Source organism: Hipposideros armiger, unplaced genomic scaffold (assembly GCF_001890085.2).
Source record: "Hipposideros armiger isolate ML-2016 unplaced genomic scaffold, ASM189008v1 scaffold_891, whole genome shotgun sequence".
NCBI classification, from domain to species: domain Eukaryota; kingdom Metazoa; phylum Chordata; class Mammalia; order Chiroptera; family Hipposideridae; genus Hipposideros; species Hipposideros armiger.
Window position 1 is genome coordinate 576,985 of NW_017732241.1, and position 22,731 is coordinate 599,715.

Sequence of the window (22,731 nt, forward strand, 5' to 3'; positions counted from 1 at the left end):
CCCCAATAAATCCAGTACTGTCTGACACCATATGTAGTTATTGAAATTCTACTGACTATATTCCCCATGCAATACTCTACATCCCCAAGACTTTTATAACTACGAATTTGTTCTTCTTACTCCCCTTCCCCCTTCACCCATTCCCTCAAACCTCCCCACAATCCGGCAACATCAAAGTGCTCTCTGTCTTTGACCTTGTTTCTGTTTTGTTTGTTCATTAATCCTGTTCTCTAGATTCCACATATAAGTGAAATCATTTGACATTTGTCTTTCTCTGTCTGACTTACTCCACTCAGCACAATACTCTCTAAGTCCACCCATGTTGTTGCACATGGCAAGATTTCATTCTTTTGTATGGCTCAGTATTATTCCATTGTAAATAGGTGCCACCTCTTCTTTACCCATTCGTCCATTGATGGACAGGCAGGTTGCATCCATATTTTGGCTACTGTAAATAATGCCGCAGTAAACATATTGATGCACACATCCCTTTGATGCAACATTTTGGGTTTCTTCAGATAAATACCCAGAAGTGAAATTAATGAGTCCTTCTTTGTCTCTTGTTATAGCCTTTGTTTTAAAGTCTAGTTAATCTGATGTATTTCTACCCCAGCTTTTTTTTTTCATTTTCATATTCATGAAATATCTTTTTCTATCCCTATACTTTCAGCCTGTGTGTGTCTTTTGATCTGAAATGAGTCTCTCATAGGCAGAATATGTAAAGGTTTTGTTTTCTTATCCATTCAGCCACCCTGTGTGTTTTTTTGTTTGTTTGTTGTTTTTTTTTAGCTGAGCTATCCTGCCACCTGTTGGCAGCTCAGCGGCAGCTCAGCTTGGGCCGGGACTCGAATCGCTGTTGCTCAGAGCTCACACTCTTGAGCAAGCTCTTAACCAACTGAGCCACTCGGCCGGCCCCCACCCTGTGTGTTTTGATTGGAGCATTTAATCCATTTACATTTGAAGTATTTGTTGGTAGATATGCAGTGATTGCCATTTTATTATTCATATTTTTTATCTTTCTTCTTCTTCTTCTTCTTCAAGAAAAGTCACTTTAACATTTATAATACTGGTTTGGTGGTGATGAACTTCTTTAGCTTTTCCTTATCTGGGATAATCTATCTGTCCTTCGATTCAAAAAAATAGTTTTTCTGGGTGGAATAATCTTGGTTGTAGGTCCTCACTCTTCCTCACTTTCAATATTTCCTGCCAGTCTGTTCTGGCCTGCAAAGTTTCTGTTGCGAAATCAGCTGACAGTCTTATGAGAGCTTTATTGTGGGCAACTAACTGCTTTTCTCTTGCTGCTTTTAAGATTTTCTATTTGTGTTTAATCTTCGGCATTTTAATTATGATTTGTTTTGGTGTGGGTCTCTTTGTGTTCATCTTGTTTGGGACTCTGCACTTTCTGAGCTTGTATAGCTATTTCCTTTGCCAGATTAGGGAAGTTTTCTATCACTATTTTTTCAAACAGGTTTTCTTTTTTTTTTCTTTTTTTAAAGATTTTATTGGGGAACTGGGGGAGGGGAACAGACAAGTTGCTATCCTTTTGTTCTTCAGTTTAGTTGTGGTGGATGTCGCTTCACTGGCCCATGTTGATATTATTGCACTCTTCCTGGGTGACGCAGATTGGTCGCCGGCCAATGGACAGCTGCTCACAGCGGCTCGCGGCAGCTCACGCTGGCTGCCGGCAACTCACAGTAGCTCAAAGCAGCCCACTGCAGCCCCACTGCAGCCTATGCCATTCCTGGCGATTCACAGCAGCCCAGCTCCAGGTCGAGCTGTTGTTCACCATTTTAGCTGTAGAGGGCACAGCATCACTGGCTCATGTGGGAACCAAACCCTTGGCCCTGCTGGTCAGAGCTCGTGCTCCCAAGCCAACTCTTAACAAAGTGAGCCACAAGGCTGGCCCAACTTTAAACACGTTTTCAACGCCTTGCTCTTCTCTTCTTCTGGTATCCCTATGATGTGAATGTTGTCTGGGACAACACTTGATGTTGTCCCAGAGGTTTCTTAAATTATCCTCATTTTGTTGGATTCCTTTTTCTTTTTGTTGTTTTGATTGGGTATTTTCTGCTACCTTATCTTCCAAACCACTGATTTGATACTCTGCTTTATCTAATCTACTGTTGATTCCCTCTAGTGCATTCTGTACTTCAGTTATTGTGTTCTTCATTTTGTTTTGTTTTTAAATGTTTTCTATCACCATTTTTATGTTTCCTATCACTTTGTTCTCACTGAGATATTGAGAATCCTTATAACCAGTGCTTTAAACTGTGCGTTTGGTAGATTGCTTGTCTCCATTTTGTTTAATTCTTTTTCTGGATCTATGTTCTGTCCTTTTATTTGCAATATGTTTCTTTCTCTCCCCACTTTGGATGCCTACCTGTGTTTATTTCTATGTATTAGGTAGAACTGCTATGTTTGCCAGTCTTAGTAGAATGGCCTCATGTAGTAGGTATCCAGTAGGCCTCTTGGCACAGTCTTCCTGGTCACCTGAGCTGCGTGCTTCAAATGTGTCCCTTATGTGAGCTGTGTGTGCCCTCCTGTTGTAGTTGAGCCTTGGTTGCTGTTTGCATGTCAATGGGAGAGACTGACCTCCAGGCTGATTGGTTATGAGGAATGACATGACTGCAGTGGAAGGGTTATTGTGTAGGGGCTGACCCTATAGAACAGGATTTGCTTTAGCAGGGCTCTGGTGCCTGCCCAGTCTGCCCTTTGGGTGTGTCTTTTATGGAAGTGGTTGGGTAGTTTTTGGTGTGGTCTGTAGCTGGCCACTGGGTGTGTTGGTTCTGGAGCTTCCTGTAAGGAGCTCTGTTGCAGTCCAAGGTCAGCCACTGCCTGGGGCCACTTGGTATGAGCTACAAGGTGACCTGCAAATGATTACCACTTGTGCTGCTGGGATTGGAGATGCCTGGGAGAGATTAAGTTGACGATCAAGGCCAGCTGCCGCTAATGCCATGTTTGAGGCTGCTTAGCAAGAGATATGGGGCAAGCCAAGGCCAAATGGTGCCTGTTTGGGGTTTGTGAGCCTTTGAGAGATTTTATGAAAGTCCACAGCATGTGCCAAGACAGTCCGTTTGTATGGAAATGGCTTGGATGGACTTGTAATTTGAGTGAGGGAGGGTCTCAGGGAGTTACCAGGGCGGGGTGAATAGTATTAATTGCGTTGATGGGAACTCATATATAGCAGCCACCTGTGTCTGCATGCTGGCTGTGGGTCGCCTCAGCACGCAGACAAAGGAACAATGTCTGCCAACACTTCTGCCTGGGAGAAAGCTGCCCTCACCCTAAAGCCAGAAAATTCAGTTCTTCCACATATGTCCCTGATGACTTTGAGCTGCTCTACCCATGACGGAGCTCAGAGCGAGTGAACCCATCAGCAAGTAAGTCCATGTGAGGGCCTTTTGAGAAGAGCACCTGGGACTCCAGCCATCCCCCCCCTCCCCTACCCCACCCCAGTCTCACTCAGCTACAGTCTCCACTGGTTTTCACAAACAGGAGTATGAGGACTTCTCTTCCCAGGACTGGAACCCTGGGTTTGTGAAAATGGTGTGGGGCTGGAACCCCTCACTCCTCAGGGAAGACCTCCACAGCTGAGCTATCCCCCACCCCCACAATTTTGAACTGCCACATGTGTTGGGCCAGCCTGTTCTGTGTCTCTGCCTCTCCTACCGGTCTCCATGTTGTTTCTTCTATATCCTTATTTACAGGACTTCTGTTCAGCTAGACTTCAGGCAATTCTCAATGATAGTTGTTTTTTTTTGTTTTTTTTTTGTTTTTGTTTTTGTTTTTGTTTTAAAAGATTTTTATTGGGGAATTCGGGGGATGGGAACAGTGCTGGGGAATTGGGGGAAGGGGAACAGACAAGTTGCTGTTGTTTTGTTCTTCAGTCTAGTTGTGGAGGACGTTGCTTCACTGGCCCAAGTTGGCACCATCATTGCGCTCTTCCCGGGTGAGGCAGATCAGTCGCCGGCTTCTGGACGGCCGCTCACTGCGGCTGCTGGCCGCTCACGCTGGCTGCTGGCTACACACGGTAGCCCATGGCAACCCACTGCCACAGGGACTGCAGCCTATGCCTTGTCGGCGACTCACGGCAGCCCAGCTCCAGGTTGAGCTGTTGTTCAGCATCTTAGCTGCAGAGGGCAGTGTCACTGGCCCTCATATGTGGGATCCGAACCGGGGCCCTCTGGCGTCCTAAGCCAGTTCTTAACCATCGCGCCACTCGGCCGGCCCCAATGATAGTTGTTTTGTAGTTTAGTTGTAATTTTGATGTAGTCCTGAGAGGAGATGAGCACAGTGGTTACCTACTCCGCCGTCTTGACTGGAACTCCCAAGAAATACTTTTTAATGTGAGAAAATTTAAGCAGCAGCAGCAGCTGCAGCTGTTTTAATTACAAGTACCAGGGCAACAAGTGATTCAAAGTCCTCTGTGTGGTGATAGAATGATGGCTAATGTGGTTCATTATCACAAATTTTTATTCCTCTCTCCATCCTGCTTGTCCTAATTTGGATCATTTCCACATAGTATATTTGACCTTTCCAGAAAAACAACCAAACACAAAAACAGACAAACAGGTGAAATAATGTCTTATATAGTTTGAAAAAAAAAATCTAAGCAAATAAGTGATGTGAGTACTACACAAGTGAGCTAAGGTTCTTCATCTGTCAATTATAAAATTTAGATGATTTTGCACTTAGCTATGTTGTAGAGCTAACATTTTAGAATTCTGTCAATCCTTGCAAACTGTTGAAGACTAATGCAGTTATAGCCAGACCCTAATTTGTTGGTGACCTTGAAAATATATCGAACCAAAGAACATTGTGAGATCCTTCAGGGAAGGTATTACTGGATTGCCACCTGTAAAGTTCATCCATTTTCAGGACCACATAATGTATGAGAGACATTCTCTTTTCCAAACTGTGTAGTCAGATTAGGATTGAAACTGTATGGGAATGAGAGAAGCAGTATTTATTGGTCAAAGAAAGAATTAACCTGTGATATAAATAAAATTGAGATTTCAGTCCATTCCTGGGATGGAGGGGTGATTTCTGGAGCTGGGATGGCTTTTCATGTTGTCCCAAATTTAGACAAGGAATCTAGATTTTATACTCTGGCATCCATTAGTTATTCAAAGTGGTTTGCTGTTAGAGAGGACATGTGAATTTAATTTCAACAGCTGTCTTAGAGTGAGGGCAGTCTGGAGGGGGAATAGCTGTGAGTCACTAGCAATCAACACAACTCTCACCAGTTGTAGTATTCTGTGCCTGGAAGCTGAAAGGGAGATATGGATGGAACAATACAGCATCTACTAAAAAAGACAAAACTAGTTAGGTCCAAATAATGAAATGTTCACGAACACTCTCATTTCAATTCACCTGTCCTTCGAAATATATTCACCCCCTGTCCATTGCACCTTTGCACAGCCATAGTAACTATCCCTCCTGAATTTTACCTCTTCCTCCTAGGTATTGAGATAGTCATGTGTTGCTTAAGGACAGGAATACAATCTGAGAAATGCGTCTTTGTACAATTTTGTCATTGTGAGAACATCGTAGAGTGTACTTACTCATCCTAGATGGTATAGTATATAGCCTGTTACGCATCTAGGCCATGTGGTATTGCCTATTGCTCCTCGGTTATAAACCTGTACAGCATGTTTCTGCACAGAATACTGTAGGCAATTGTAACACAATGGTATTTGTATACCTAAATATATCTAAACAGAAAAATTACAATACAAGTATGGTGTGAAAGATAAACAATAGTAGACCTCTAGAAGGCCCGTACCATGAATGGAGTTTTGCAGGATTGTAAGTTGCTTTATGTGAGTCAGTGAGTGAGTGGTGAGTAATGTGAAGGCCTGGGACATAACCATACACTATTGTAGACTTCAAAAACACTGTACATTTAAGATAGACTAAATTTACAAAAATGTTTTCTCTCTTCAATAATAAATTAACCTTAGCTTACTGTAACTTTTTTACTTTATAAACTTAAAAGTTTTGTAAACTTTTTGGCTTGTTTGCAATAACACTTAAAACACAAACACATTGCATAGCTGTACAAGAATTTTTTTTATATCTTCATTCTATAAGCTTTTTCTGTTTTATTTTTTTATTTTATTTTATTTTTAAACCTTTTTGTTAAAAACTAAGACACAAGCACACATATTAGTTTAGGCCTACACAGGGTCAGTACCATCAATATCACTGGCTTCCACCTCCATATCTTGTCCCACTGGAAGGTCTTCAGGGACAATAACGTGCATGGAGCTGTCATCTCCTATGATAACACTCCTTAAGGGCCTGCCTGAGCCTCTTCTTCAGGATATGTCACTCTTTTCAGAACTATGTCCACAGTGTTTTGCTTAATTTGTTTCTTTCATCATAGACTTGCTTATAAGCAGATAATGCACCATGAACATTCCTCTCTGTTAACAAAAAGCTTTTGGTATTGGGGTTCATGTTTTCAAACTTTTTAAGAAGCTTGTTGAGGTCTGCAAAATAAGCCCTTTACTATAAATCTTCTTGGGGGTTCTTCTTCTTTTTCTTCTCCTGCAGTTTCCATTTCTCTTGCCTTTTCTTCAGCTATACATTCCTATTCCAATTCCAACAACTCCTCACTATTCAATTTCTCAGGAACCATCTCTAGGAGCTCCTCAATGCAGTCCTCAACCACATACAGGTTAAAGTTGTTTGCCATCTCAATCACAGCCTTGTTGATTTTTGCAACCTTGTCGAACCCATTGAAGCCATGGACAAAAACCTCTTGAGTGTCGTTTTCCAGCTGCCATTCACACACTCCTCAGTGACATCACCACAGGTCCATGAAATCTTGATGTAATTATGCATGTTGTAATCCTTCCAGAGTTCCATCAGTGTCCTCTTAGTGTCTTCCTCAGGTGTATCAATAGCCTGGGCAAAGGTCTTCTTCAGGCAGTAGACTTTAAAAGATCACTGATTCATTGGTTAGATCAAGGAGGTGGGGTTTGGAGGGAGAAGCAGCACTTTGATATTGGGATGAAGATCACCAATAAGAGGAGGATGTCCAGGAACATTTTCAGCAATAAGCAAAAAAATTTAAAGGTGTTTTATTCTCCAAACAGTACTTCTCCATTTCACTGACACAGCAATTCAGGAGTATCTTGGAAGAAGAGCTGAGTCTTCCATGATGTCTTATTGTTCTTGTAGCACACTGGTAGTGTATGCTTATTGATATGCTTGAAGGCCCTGGGGCTTTCACTGAGCCGGGTCACCGAGGGCTTCAATTTTCAGCCTGCAACATTATCCCCAAGCAAGACTGTTATCCTGTCCTTAAAAGCCTTGAAACCTGGCATTGACTTGGCCCTTTTATGGATGAAAGTCTTTTTTAGGTTTCCAAAATAGGGAGGTTTCTATCCATATTGAATATTTCCTCAGGCAAGTAACTTTCCTCTATAATGAGCTTATCTAGAGCTTCTAAAAATTCTTTAGCTGCCTTCACATCAGCACTCATAGACTCACCACTTGCTTTTACATTATGTAATAAGTAATGATTCTTGAATCACTTAAACCACCTGGAGCTAGCAGTAAATTCAACATCGTAGTTGAGTTTAACCTTTTCAACATCGCAAATAAACTTTTTGCTTTGTTCATGAATGTCATGGTGCTGAAAGGGAGACACTTCTCTTTCTGGTCTTCAACCCAGGCCACTAGAAGCTTCTCAATATCTGATATAGGCCCTTCTCAAATTTTTGTTAATCTCTTTGCCTTCAATGAAGCAAATCCTTTAACAGCTTTCATTGCTTTGTTCTTGTTCTTCAAGATTGTAGCTGTGATGGAATGGGACATGTGTGACTGACAAGTGATAACCATCACTGATTTTCCACCTTGGTAATTCTTAATCACTTTTACTTTTGTTTCTACCTCCATCACTCAATATGGCCTCTTACTGGCAACATTAGCAGTGGATTTTGTAATTTTAGGGGCCATGATGAACAAAACAACATGAGACTAAATGAAGCATAAGAGAAAATGATGCAGTCAAGAGATGGTTACAATATCACTAGGTGATAAGAATTGTTCAGGTCCATTATAATATTATGGGACCTGTCATATATGTGGTCCATGATTAACTGAAATGTTATGTGGCTCAAGACTGTATGTTTTTTCACTTATCATTTTATTCTCTAGCAAAGACCTCTTCTTTTCTGTCCTCTCATGCTTCTTTTCTAGCAATCTTTTGTTTTTCTTTTTTTCTTTGTTTTTTTTTTTCTTTCCTGAGGCTGACTTCTCCCTTTATCCCAAGGATTATATGTTTCATCCATCTCTCTTTTTCAACAGTGGCAATGACTTTATGTGACAGCTAATGTTTCATGCAATTTTGAACAGAACCTAGAGGGAGCATTCCATGAGATGAGTCACTCTGTGATACTAGGGATTATATCTTGCTCAGTTTTTGTCCATTTTATCTCTACTGTCCAGTAGAGTAACTGGCACATAGATGATTGTGATAAAGATCAATAACTGTTCCCTCATCTTTTAATAAAGGAAAACAAAATTTTAAGTGAGTATGTATCTTACTACTGATTTGTTGTTGTTGCAATTAAGTATGCCCACATGATGAAGTTTGTTCCTGTGCTACCTGAGTAATAGTAATGTATACAGCAGCCTGGATATCTCCTTTAAAATGCGTATTCTGGACTCTGTTTTCTACTCTGTGGCAGCTGAATAAAGGCAATGACTTAGAGCATACTTAGAAATTGCCTTACGAGTGTTAAATTGTTCGCTTCTATACCATTATACTAGAGAAAGAAAAACATTTAAAATAATTTTTATAAAAAGCCACCATATTTAGGGATATCCTTCTAGATCTCTAATTGTTAAACAGTTCCTGGGGTTGGAGGGTGGTACCAGGAAGTTATGAGAAGTATGATTATATGTGACATGAACAAGGTGGCAAATTGAAATTTCACAAGTATTGTGAGTTGGAAACTGGGGAACACCATTATGCTGTGGCAGCATGTTCCGTAAAACTGTTGTTGCCGTAACTTAGAAGGTAGACCATGTGTACCTGAGACTATACCTCTGAGGAAATTAGTTGGAAAAATTCAGAATGATTCTGTGTGTTGGCTTCTACTTATGCTTTTAGCAAGTGACTACAGGTAGGAAACGGACACCAAGAAAAATTGGCCAGGTTTCATGTGGAGCTAGACATCAGAAGAGCACTCTAAAAGATTTAGAATGGCTAAAAAGTTATAGTGATTGAAATTACAGAAATGTGGGATCTTTCAAAGTTAAAAAATTGAACTATATCTGTGCCTTCCACAGCAAGAGATAAAATTATTGCCTAGACTTATCCAAATGTAAAGATCAAATCAGAGACATCCTTTTACTTTCTGTTATTTCAGTTGCCTTCATGGGGCCATTTTAAGTTTTTGGCCTAACTGGGGTGGACCTAGCACAAAAGCCAATACCTAGAGGAGAAAGATTGCAGATCTACAATAATGACCTATTGAGATTAGGTGTGTTACCTTTCACATGTATTCAGTGGAAACTAACTGGAAGTCTAACCTTTTGAGGGAATTGCTTTGCCAATGAAATTCAAGCCTCTCCTACAACAGAGCTTATATCTGATCTCGAGAACAACAACTGAGCCCCCGAACATTCAATAGCAGAAAGTGGGCCGTAAAAGCTGCCCAGCCCCCTAAGAGGAAGCACTGTTCCACTTAAACTACTTCAGGGATGGTTAAGAAAGATAGAGGACAAGGATGTTCCAGAAGCAGGAACATAGCAGACAATGGATAAAGGAAGTATTCCCAGAAGGAAGAAACTAAGGGAAGCTGGATAGGTGAACTTACCTCACAGAATCTGTGTGATTCCTGTCCATCACACTTTTATAGCTGCTGTGAAACGTGGACAACTCTTCGTTTCACATTTTTTTCATTTTTCTGAATGCTCATTCTACTATGGCGGTACTCATATCAATATATATTGGGAGAGAAGGAAGCAGCTATCTTGTCATGTAATTAACAGATTGTGTGATTTTTGAAGAGCCGATTCCAGTTATGATGCAGGGACTGCACATTATGAAATCCTGGATTTAGGGCTGGATGCAATAAATTCATGATCCTTAGGTAGCCAGAATAGTTAACTGGGGAAAATTCTGAATACCTGTAGTATATGTTTCTCTACACTTTCTTTTAGGAACATATACTCTAGTTTTCAGCTAGATGCTTTATCTTCCAATAATAGACAATGTTTCCTGGTCTCTCTTATTGCTAATTGTGATCACATTTTGGCCAATGGCATTATGAGAAGAAATGAGGTGTGCAACTTTCAGGTCATCTCCTTAAAGATCCTTTTTCTTCCTCCTTATTGGCTATGAAATAACAAAAATTGTAACGACTGTGAAAGTTTTATGTTTAAGATGGTAGAACTTCCCTGATATCCCAGAAACACTGAACTTTGACATAGATCACTCTGGGTGCTGGGTTACAAACAGACTCTAAATTTGACAAGGATGGAAACAAGCAGTGATGAGGCTATTCCAGGAATTGAGCAAGAGATTAAGATAGTCGCCTGGACAAATGTTGTAGCAGTGGAGGTGATGAGAAATAGTCAGATTATAAATATATTTGATTTTAGAACCAACAGAATTTCCTGACATATTGGATATCAAGTTTGAGAGAAGAAGTGGTGGTAAGGACATTTTCTAAGATTTTTGGCATAAGCAACTATCAGGGTAGAATTTCCATTATCTGAGCCGTGGAAGACCACAGATAAATAAATTTTGGAAGCAAAGATCATGAGTTCATATTTGGTCATGGAAAGTTAGAGATGCCTGTTAAGTATCTAAATTGAGATTTTGAAAAGGCAGTTGACAATATGCATTTGAAGCTCGATGAGCAATCTGGATTGGAGATACACACTTAGGAATTGTCAGCAATTATTTTAAATTCATCTCCCCAAACTTTTATTATAAAATTTCCACTATATAGAAAAGTTGTTGCACAAATTAAGACAATTTGTCCCTAAGTACTTCAATATGAATTTCATAAATAGAAGGGCATTCTACTATAAAAGTTATAATATCAATGTCACACTTAAGAAAATTGATATTTCCCCAATATTATTTATCAAGACCATATTCATATTTTCCCATTTATCTAAAATATGAATTTATTACCATTTCTTTCTCCAAAGTAGAATATAGTCAAGGTTCAAAGATTGTACTTAGTTATGTTTTTTACTTAAAAAGAGTTCCTTCACATTTTTGCCATGATATTGACTCTTCTAAAAGACCAGACCAATTTTCTCAGAGTATCTCATGTTGTATATTTGTCTAATTGTTCTTTCATTATGTCATTAAGTTGTTTTTATATCCCATGTATTTTCAGTAAAGTTAAATATAATGTCTTAATTCTGTTTTGGTTAAAGACATATTACAAGATAACTTCATTGATGAGGTCATGTACTTTATATTACATCATAATTAGAAAGCACATAATTTCAGTGTTTCCCACAACTAGTAATGCTAAATTTAGTCATACCTCTAAGGGGCTGATGAACAGATATTTGCATTGTAAAGATACACACACGCACACACACACACACACACACACACACACACACACACACACACACACACTCACACTCCTAAAGCCTCTATGTGTGTGTGTTTGTATAGACAAGGAGGGATGACTTTTTGCATTCTATGAATATCTTACCTCCAACAACTTTTTTTTTTTCCTAATGGTTGTAGCAATTGATGATCCTTGCCTAAATAAACTATTTTACTGTGGAATGCAAAATTGTACTCTCAGCTTGTAGCAATATATGTAATATATTTGCTAGCAATATTCTATAAAGAGCTTTTTGTTGTCATCAAAAGATAAAGAACTCATTTCTTCATATAAAGATGAGGCAAATGCTTTTCCTTTAAGTTATAGTGAAATAGTCTATGCCAATGATGGCAAATTAGTTCCTTTTCCCATTCTCTTTTTAAATATTTTTATTCATTCTTAGATTTTTATTTCCTCAATATTATATAATTAGTTAGCATTAGTAATTTTTTGTTATTCAACATTTCCAAAATTTGCCAAGAATCAGCCCCTTCAAACTGGATATGTCCATTTGAAACAACCCAATTGGTTTTGGGCGCTCCATTTCTGTCTGGCAAAATAAGATGTCCCAGTACCACCTGAGAAGACAGCATTTCTTCAAGAAGCCCTGGTTCCTTTACATGGCAGGTGGTGTTTAGAAACCAAGATCTGCCTCTAAGTGTGCTCATTGCTACTGATGCCTGTTTCTAGGTTCTTTCAGTGGACAAAACTAAAATATATGTTTTAAAAATAAGTTTTAAATTAGTATTTCCAATTCCAATTCAATATTTCAGGACCTCTTAGTTGTTTTTGAGCTTTCATAAAGCTGCTTACAACCTACAATGTTTTTATAATAGAGTCTCCCACCCAATGACATATAGGGTTCATATTGGGTTCAATATAGGGCTATCTTCACACTCCCACACAAAATTTCCCATTGCTTCCTTTTTTGGAAAAAGTTGATGAATGGAAGAAGGAGCAGAAGATTCTGAAACAGATTAAAATATGTTGAGTTATTGCTAGCACAATGGCATTTTTTTCAGAGTGAGTTTCTGTAAGAAAAATGGAACAGAAGCAGACAGTGGAGTAAGAGCAATAATTCTTTACTCTTTTAGCTGCCGTAATTTTGGAAGTTAGCATAATAAACCTTATGTAAATAAATATGTGTTATACAAATAGATAAACATTCTTTGAAAACTCCTCAAAATTCTATGTTAATCACAATCAGGTTTCCTTCCTTTTCACTTTCAACAAAAATCACTCTCAGTAAGCCACTAGAGAGCTTCAAATTTCTATATCCAATAGACCTTTCTTAATCCTGTTCTTACTGGATGACTTTGTGACTTTTGACCAGGCCCAACTTTATAAAAAGTTATGCTTTGGCTTCTGTGACACAACTCTTTTTCCCTGGGCTTCTGCTTTCTATCCCTTTGGCTGCTTTTTCTTAATTTCCTGTATGTGGCCCTCTTTCTCTGCCATACCTTTAAAATCATGATGCTCTTGAATTCATCCATTGACTCTCTTTTTCAGTATTTAAATTTCCCTCATTCTATCAATACACTTGAACCTGTTTCTAGTCACTAGACCTTATATAAGACAGAATACTTGAGGCCTTTAATAAAAAAGAAATCATTTTTTTTACTTCAATAGGACAAAGTTTTGTAATAATTTCCATTTAAATTTAGACACTTTAAATGTGGCTCAATCATCTTTGCCAGACTTGTTTTGTGAACAGAAGACATGTGGATTCTAATCTGATTTTCCAAATGAAAATAGAACTTGAAAGCTGAGTTTTAAGTTATCTTTTAAGAATAATTGCCCTTTAAATGCATTTGGAGTAAATGCAGAGGAGACAGACATGACACTTAGAATGAATCTTCGTACATTGCATGAATAATGATAATCGTGGCGCCACGCTTTCACAGAGGAGATATATTTAATCTACAAATGGGCTGCCAGGGAAATGACTTTCAAACCCACCTCTCATTTATTCAAGGTTATAACTATGATTTGTTTGCAATCATAATTTCTTGTTTCACCTTTGATACTATTTCCTTTCCTTGTCATGATTCACACTGAAAAATTACATACTTATACAACATTAGCACCAAAATATGGTGGGTTATTTTTTGGAGGGAGAAGGGGTGCATTTATACTTTACCTAATTAAGTGAAAAACAAAGTTTACAAAGCAGCAAGAATAACTTAGGCTGATTATAATAAGCTTTTAAGTAATTATGAAATGTACCTTGAGAAATATTACAATTGGTGGAGGTGTAAAAGCTTGGAATTCTAAAGGACTTGTTAAAATTCATAGCTATTAATATTTCCACTGTTCTGTTAACAGATTTATTGTATTGATTTGTGTTAGTGTCCAATTTATTCTCTTGCCACATACGCGACAGCAACCATTATTAAAATCAATGCAAAATATTTGCCAAGATGAACAAAACCATTCTTTATTCTTTCAGATACATTATTCTAATCCGATGGAGGTTTATTTAGCTTGGAAAAGGGAAAAAGCATGCCACATTCAGAGAAGCAAAATAAAAGATGAGATTGAATAGCTATGCTTTATAACAAAATTTCAAAGAGCATTAGACTTCAAAATCGATACTAACAGGAGTAGCACAGAACACACTTGCAGGTTACTTTGGTGCTTTTAATGTATGTGAAACACAGTCATATGAACACTCTGAACTAGCACATATTTATGTATTACACCTGAGCTCATTTGTTTAACAACCTTTTTTCAAGTATCAATAATATCTAATTTTGAGTTTAGCTCTGAGTTTCTAGAATTTCTCAATATGTAAAGATGTCTAAATTGTGGAGCAATAGTAGAAATGTCTATTATCAGCACTATCTAATAGAAAAATAACAATAGCCACATATATAATTTTAAATATTTTATTAACCACGTTAAAAAAGTAAAAATAAACTTTTAAAAGCATTTTAACAACATATTTTATTTGACTGCATCCAAAATAGTTCTATTTCAACATATAATAAATATAAAATTATTAATGATACATTTCACATCCTGTTTTCATACTATGTTTTCTAAATCCAAGTATTTGTTTTCTAAATCTAAAGTATTTTACACTTTCAGCCCATCTCAATCAGGGCTAGTCACATATCACAGCCTCAATAGCCACATGTCACTAGCGAACACTTGATTGAACAGCACAGCTCTATCTAGTTAAACTGTGTAAATTGTGGTGTTGCATGTCTTTATCAATAGCATCTAATAATAAAAAAAAAATCTTTGCAATTGCCTTACCCTTGTTCCTTCCATCTGTGCTAGATACCTACCTGCTTTAGTTTCCAATGGTTACTGTAACAAATTTCCACAAATTTAGTGGCTTAAATAACATTTATTATCTTACAGTTCTTGAGGTCAGCAGGGCTGTGCTCTTTGTGGGTTCTCTAGGCGAGAATCAGTTCCTTGCCTTTTCCAGCTCCTAGAGTCTGTCTGCATGCTTTGGTTTGTGGCAGGATCACCTAATCTCTGCTTCTGTGGTCACATCTTCCCTGACTCTGACCCTTACGCTTCCCTCTTACAAAGACATTTGTGATTACACTGGACCCATCTGGATAGTCCAAGATAATCTCAAGATACTCAAGATACTTAACTCAATCCCATCTGCAAAGTCTCTTTTGCCATGCAAGGTAACATATTCATGGGGTTTGGGGATTAAGAAATGGAAATCTTTGGGGAGGCAGTAGACCTACCATAGTACATACTCTTGTTCAAGGCAAGATTAAGTCTAGAAAATTCTCTAGTAACTGTACATAGTATTAGTCCTACCTCAAAGACCTTTTGTTTGAGTTCAAATAATGGATATGGATATAGTCCTCTGCCAGAGATATGTCTAAAATAATAGTAAGACTATCTTTCATTTAGCAAAATGCAATAACTGATTTTAAAAAGCCTTTAGTAATTTGCAATGGACAAATGTGTTAATTCTTAAATTTTGCTCACTCTGTGTAACTCTGCTTATTTGGAGCTGTTCGTATGCATGGTGTCGCACTTTGTCTACCTCTGGTTTCTTCATTTCTAGTCTTTCGCTTGCTTCCTCACCTCTATCTCCACTGGACCTCATTTGATTCCCTAAGTATGCCTTACTTCTTCCTTCCACAGGGCCTTTGCATGCACTTTTCTTTCTACCCGAGATTCTCTTTATTTCCTTCTTTAATACCCATTTTAAGAAATGTTTTAGAAGTGCATATGCAACTAAATATCTTACTTCCTTGTCTTTCCCTGTTGTTGAGGTAATCATTAGCCTGAATTTATCATTTATGGTGAGAGAGAGAGAGAGAGAGAGAGAGAGAGAGAGAGAGAGAGAGAGAGAGATAAGCATGAGGCACAGAACTTTGTTTACAAAATCTTAAGAGGTACCCACCCAGTACAAGCCCAGGTAGAGACAGGCAACTTTTCCTAGAAGACTATTCTACCAAATAGTGAGGCAGGTAGGGATCCAAACATTATATAAGGATTTCAATTCTAATTCTTCATATTGTGTGGGGCCCCAGGCCTCCTCTGCTCCCTTTGTATGGCCACCAGAGCACAAGCACCGGTGCTGTCAAAGCCACGGCCTCCCCCAGGCAGTGCCGCTTCAACTCATTAGCTCACTGCTTTGGGATTTCGATGCCCCTGCATGTCCTATCATCGAGGGCTTCCCTTTCTTTCTTACACACTCATCTATGTGTATAAAAGAATGTTTGCTACATTTTATAGCACATATCTAGATTGTTTGTGGAATATTTCTGTCCTTTCATTCATGTTATGAGGCTGAAATCTGAAGAAACACATTGTCATCTACACTCTAGTGGGGGAGAAAAATGAGTTATCTATATTCTGGAGAAGAAAAATGAGTCTGTGGATAAACTACAACCAAAAAAAAAAACAACCAAAAAGAGACTGGTCACAAAATCATATCCATGGAAAGGTTTTTTATTTCCTCCTTTTAGATATATCTGGGACAGATTCTATGTCACAACACCATTTCTATGCGTTTTGTGTTTTTAGCTGTTGGGGTCATTCAACAAGCAGCTGCTACTCTTTGGCTGGTGCCTCTCACAGTCAGAAAGTGAGGAGGAGAAAGGTGAGGTAGGATGGAAAGGGAATTCATGCCCGTTTGTCAGCGTTAGTACATACAGGGGACCCCAGGATATACTAGGAGACTGGTATTCTTGAAGCTTCTGTATGCCCACCTATAAAATACTTTATGGTGTGTTGTATGCATGTTGCACACTGAGATTTCCCAGGCATTTTCTCTGCTCTTTATCTACAGTAGATATGTTTACTAACAAATGTGTTATAGCGTACTGAGTCCCTCGCATACTTTCGCAGCAACTGTACAGCTCTTTTATTTTTTGGTATTCACTGGAGTGCTGGGAAAGAGGAATATAATGTTCATAAATTGTTTTTAAAATCACAGAGTATGACACAAAAGTCAAACAAATTCAATTTTAGAAAGACATCGGGAAAGGAAATATATAATTTAGCTGCATATCTGCATATTTACTTTAATTTAAAAATCAGCTCTTATGTTGGGCTTTCATAGCTCTTCCTTCCTCCCCGCTTCCATTCTCTCTCTCCTCCCACCCTCCGGCCATTAGGAAATGACGGTAGCCGGACTGAGATAGTAAATGTGGCTATTTCTTGATGGTGGAGCTGGACATACAGCATTTGGTGAGAAAGTATCTAGGATTTGAGAGAAAGTGGGACATCAGGGATAACCTGAAGTGTTATTGGCCTACGCAAAGACAGGCTAAGGATACCTTTACTGAAAATGGGGGTGGGGGGTCACTTCTGGAGTTGAAGGTAAGGGAGGTTAAAAGAAACTCAGAAATCTAAGACATAATAAGTTTGAGACACCAATTAACCAAGTGAAGATGTAGAGTGTTAAAATATGGAGTTCAGGTGTGAGGGCCGTGCTGGGATGTAAACTGGGAGTTTGTACCCTAAAGATGGTGTTGCAAGCCTTAGGACTGGATGAGATTACCAAGGGAGTGAGCATAGGTAGAAGAGGGAAAAGCAATCTGATGCCTGAGCCTGGGGGATCTAGCCCAGATATTGCTGACTCAGAAAAAGTTCTCTGACCCTTCCCCTCTCCTCCTCTCCCATTCTTCTTCCACGTCTTCTCCCCTTCTCCCCCACCACCTCTCAGTTCTATATCCCCTAGTACCTTAATCTCTTGGGAGGTAAGGCAGTTAAAATGACTAGAGGTAAAACACCAGAGGAGGTTAGGTATAACTCATTCAGATATGAGGGGGCAACTTAGCCATTTTTGTCAATATCTACTTTTAAAGTATGACTACATACGAAAAAGAATTTAAAATTCTAGCATAATATGTTTAAAGAATTGTATCTACTTTATCTATTTTTTTGTGTTGGCAAATATTTTAAGTAAATTTTAAAAAATATTCCCTTACATTTCTCAGTAGCTACTCTTCTGCGACTCTTTCTTCATCATGAAATTTCTGCTACACTTATAGCTTGATCAACATATTGCAAAGATTAGCATTTAAAAACAGCATACTGGCATGACTATAAACTGCCTCAGGCGCACCCTGACTGAGACTTTCCAGTGTTGGAGAGTCACCCTCTTTCTCTAGGACCCTGCTTTAATTGCTCTGAGGATTCTGGGCTTGCCCAGGTTGCCTCTGACTCAGCAAAGTTAACTAATAGCTGCCCACCATCGAAAAACACGATCCAAGTCCCCACTCTCTGAGCTCTCTTCTGTACCTTGAAAAGAGAGACTTCCTCCCTTGATCCCTGGCAACCTGTTGTTTCCACAATAATGTGTATAGTATTTAGTCAGCTCATCAGATCAACAAACTGGATTTAAAAATGACTGGCAAGGTCGGAGACATGGGGTCCAGACAGCAGAACCAGCAAAAGAAAATCTACTTCTAGGCACAGATGGTGACTTTCTCTGATTATTACATAACCAAGAAAACAAACAAATGTATATATTTTTGTGATGCAAAAGAGAAAGTTGCATTTGTTTTCTTTCTGTTATGAAATGCCTGTAAAAGTCTTTCACATATCACTTACTATTTTCATGAATCTTGCTTTCCTTCCACATTTGAATTGGAAGCAAAGATTTCTGAGCTTGCATTTTAGCTCCGTGATTAAATAGCAGCATGACCTTGGGCTTGTCATTTCATATTTTGAGCCCTTAGATTCCTAATCAATAAAAGAGAAGTATTAGGTAAGATGGTTTCAAAGACCCCCCTCCAGATCTCAAATCATTTCATGTTGTGGCATAATACCTTGTTCATTCCTCCAAAATAAAATATGAATTTTAAAATCTTCTTTTCAAATCAGTTATTTATTTCATGGCATAAATCAGTGCTTTTAAAACATTACTGTCTATTTGAATCATCTTGGGATGTTATTAAAGTGAAGATTCTGATTTAGCAAGTCTAGGGTGGGGCCTGAGATTCCACATTTCTAAAAAGCTCCCAGGAGGCACAGCTACCGCAAATGAGAGCACCATACTTTGACTTGAGCAAGAATCTAAATAATTGTGGGGTTTCAACTGCTAGAGACACACATGTGTAGTCTCCCTCGAACATACAGACACAATTATGATGACCCAATTTTATATATATAATAATTGCAGGCACTCATCTGTATATTTTATTTGCATTCAGAATTAAATAGATTTCATTGTAATTTTTATATAATTTAGTAATTTTTAACTGATTGTTTGGTCTTCTGTCAATAGAGTAAAAAATATGATGCACTATCTCAACTTGCCTCTTCCCCTCCCCACAAAAGAACCCCAAGGTGCCAAGTTCACTCTTGAGAAAGTCATCATCATGATGCAGCTGGGAATAGGCACCATGTGAAAAAGCCCAGTGTAGATACCATAGGATTTACTTCCAATTTCCATTAAACTTTTCCTTTTTGCTCAATCTAATTTATGTCAGGTCCTAGACTCACGAATCTCATATTAATTTGGACCAGTGGCCCCAACTTCAAAGCCAAAGAGCTAGAAGATGTTTAGTTAACCACTTCCTCCCACCTCCAACCCAAACAAACACACACACCAACTTCCCTTAGAAATAATCAAAATGCAAAGGCAACATGTTGCTGAGTCAATTAAAGTATTGCTTCTGCAAGATGTTTTATATTTTCAGTTTTGATGATACAAGTAGAGTTAACTTGAGTGGGCTTTTGGGCTAACAGGAAAAAGCTTAAACATTAACCACTTGACACTGACTCCCCTGGCCAGCACTGCACCTACAAGCTGACAAGCACCTTACATCCATTATAGGTGGGAACAGAACAGTTCCCAGGAGAAAAAGATTGTAATGGCAGCCCCCCTGCAAAGTGACAAGCACCCTACATCCTGCTTGGAAAAATATAAAACCCTAGCACTGCTTCTCATTGGTGCAGCTGTCTCCCATCCGACTCTGTCCTGGCTAAACTTTTGCCAGTTTCTCTCTCTCTCTCTCTCTCTCTCTCTCTCTCTCTCTCTCTCTCTCNGGAAGAATCTTGGTTTTCTAACAGATCTGAGTGAATGGTTAATATAAATATAATATGTTTTCATATTTGCAGCAATCCACGTTTTTAAAAAAATGGTCTAGTTTATTTTTTTTTTTTTCATTTTTAAGATTAGGACAATATTCCTCTATCACACTTCCACTTTGTTTTTACTTGAGTTCTATTTGGATGGTTGAAATACCTGATTTGTCTTGTATTCTGCCACTAAATAACCAAAATATCATCAGCAGAATCTTCATAGAAAAGAAAATTTGAGTTGTATGCTAACTGCAGAATGAACTTTTGTGGCATAATAGCGGTATCCATGAGGCTTTCTGTGCTATATATACAGATTCTTCTAACACAGATAATCGGGAAAGTCTTTCTGTACTACCCATAATTAATAAGTGACAATCAAGACAAAAACAGTCTCTCCTGATATAAAAGGGCACTGATCCTTGGAGAAAAGGGCCAGAAATGGGGGAGGAATTTAGGGATATCTCTAGATTCCTTGCTTTTTGTCCCTGCTACCTCATCTTAGATGGAAAGTCTGTGAATACTAGAAGACTATTCAAATATTATATCAGTAGAGCTTGAATTCAAGGCACTTTTTTAAAAATGAGAGAAATGAGAATTGGGGCACTATGGAATTTAACTGAATACCTTTGAGATACTTTATATCAAACAATTCATCTCTACCTTTGAAGTAAAAATTTTGCATCAATAGTTTGAGACAGTTTTATGGTGGAATTTGCCTGATAAGGTTATTTTTCTTCCTAAATAAACCTTGTCTATGACACTATTTGGATATAAATTATTTTGACTTCTACAGAACCCCCTTCAATCTGCTGAACAGTGTTTAGGGGATCCATATGGAAGGATGTGTCAAGGTAATTGTAGAGGGGGGACAGTCCATTGCAGGATGTGGATTCATCAATTTCCAGACAGAGTTATGGTTTGTGAATCAACAGCCGAGAGCTCAGGACCTATTGGCTAGGAATAGGAGTGATTGCAATAGGTTCACTGACAGCCATCTGTTGTGTCTGTCAGGGACAACATGGTTCAGTGTGCAGTGTTTTTATCCTTCATGTATTTCTAGACGTGAAGGAAGATGTTATTTAAACTGGGTGGAGCCAGAGGGATTTTTAACAGTCATCATGACCTTATCGTGTCCTATCAATATTACTGATATAAAGTATCATTTCACCAGACTCATATTGATAATCTAATAGTTATTTTGTGTTGTACCCATATGACTACTTTCCTAACTAAATCAGTTACATATTAGTTATATGAAAATCAAGGTGCTTTTATCAAAAGAAAGAGGGAAAGGTGCTAGTAATCAAAGAAGAAAAAAAAAAAAGCCCGCTACCTAAAGCTGTAACTGCAATTCTTAATCAATTTCTGTGAGGAGGGTTTGGTATTAATCTCATTAGCGGAACATATTCATTCATTCATTCATTCATTCATTCAAGAACCATGCAAATGCCTATTTTTGCCAGATCTTGTACTAGGCATTGAAACATGAAAAAGACAGATGTAGTTCTCACTCTCATAGGATACATATATCTCCTACAGTGGTGTAGTTTCTCTTTAGTAGATACTGTCACTGACTAGCATCANTCCCTCCCTCCCTCCGACTTTCAATAAATCTTTTCTCTGGATATTCTTGTAGATCCTTGTAAATTCTTTTACATTCTGCGAACGACTAGGGGTTAATTCTACACCAAGACAAGTTTGATAATTTGGGTCTGTGCTCGAAGATAAGATATTTTCTAAACATTAACAAGTAACATGACCAAACCTTTCTTGTAATTATCCTGGTGATTATTTAAGTACTTCCTAGATTCAGACCCTTATTAGTATGGATTTGCTGAGTCACTACGTTTACACGTTAGATTCTCTTTCTAATGAAGAACTAAAGGCTTACACTAATTCAGATTCTGGAATTATTTTATTGTTGTTGTTGTTCTTGTGGAGGCATGAATCCCAGAGGCTCTGAGGCAGCTCAAGGGGAGAACTGGGCTGTCTACTAGATGAAGGGTGGGAAGCAAGAGAATCATCGAGGGAATTTACCTGAAATGTAGTTCTCAGTTATGTACTTCCATCTCAAGCCCCTCATCACTGACGTTCTGATTTATTAGGTCTGAGTGGGATCTCCAAAACTCAAGTTGTAAAAGCATCTTCTATGTAATTCTGATATGAGTGTGCATGGAACCATACTTTGATGTTTCACTACTCTAAAATATCCTTGCTCTTAAATAATTTAATATAAAAGTCTACATTTGAAAATGCATCTGTCTGGAGTAGCAGAGACTCTTAGTTATGTAGACTACTGCTATTCATAGTCAGACTTCAAATGTAAATGCAGTACAAGTCTGTGTCTAGATAGTAGCTGAACACATACTTGTACCTCTCATTCTCTCAAAAGATGAGAATGAAGCCTGTATTGGCACTAAGGTGACTTTTAGGTGGCAAAGGACTGAGGGACATGAAAAAATGTTTTCAAAATCCAAATTATCCCTTAAATTCAAAAGAGACTTTTAATCCAATTTATTCCAGATACTTAAAGGCCATGCTCCAGATGTTGCTGGGATCACGCGCATTGGCTCTCTACTGAGGAGTGTACCTTCTGCTCGGAACATGCAAG

The 22,731-nt window shown here is 38.3% G+C and overlaps 1 long non-coding RNA gene across 1 annotated transcript; it reads left to right on the top strand.

Annotated features, from left to right (window-relative positions):
- Nucleotides 1–2,654: 2,654 nt before the first annotated feature.
- Nucleotides 2,655–22,731, top strand: LOC109375012 (uncharacterized). The gene is made up of 2 exons (XR_002122504.1): nt 2,655–3,380; nt 22,644–22,731. It is a non-coding gene; the product is annotated as an uncharacterized LOC109375012 (long non-coding RNA).